Genomic DNA, 557 nt, shown 5'->3' on the forward strand with positions numbered 1-557 from the left:
AACTATGCGTACTGGGTTCGCAACCTGAAGCTCATCCTTGAAGCAGCTAAAAAGGCTTATGTCCTTAATGCGCCGCTAGGTGACCCTCCCGCTCCCGCAGCAGCCCAGGACATTCTGAACGTCTGGCAAGCGCGGAGTGATGACTACTCTCTGGTCAGGTGTGGCATGTTATACAGTTTAGAAACGGGGCTCCAAAGGTGTTTTGAGCAACACGTGGCATATGAGATGTTCCAGGAGCTGAAGCTAGTTTTTCAAGCTCATGCCCGTGTCGAGAGATATGAAGTCTCCGACAAGTTCTTCAGCTGTAAGATGGAGGAGAACAGTTCTTTCAGTGAGCACATACTCAAAATGTCTGGGTTACACGGTCGTCTGACTTCACTTGGAGTCGAACTTCCGGATGATGCTATCATTGACAGAATCCTCCAGTCTCTCCCACCAAGCTACAAAGGCTTCGTGCTTAACTACAACATGCAAGGGATGGAGAAGACCATTCCCGAGTTGTACTCGATGCTCAAGTCTGCAGAAGTAGAAATAAAGAAGGAGCATCAAGTGTTGAT

This window comes from Hordeum vulgare, chromosome 2H (assembly GCF_904849725.1).
Source record: "Hordeum vulgare subsp. vulgare chromosome 2H, MorexV3_pseudomolecules_assembly, whole genome shotgun sequence".
Lineage (NCBI taxonomy): Eukaryota > Viridiplantae > Streptophyta > Magnoliopsida > Poales > Poaceae > Hordeum > Hordeum vulgare.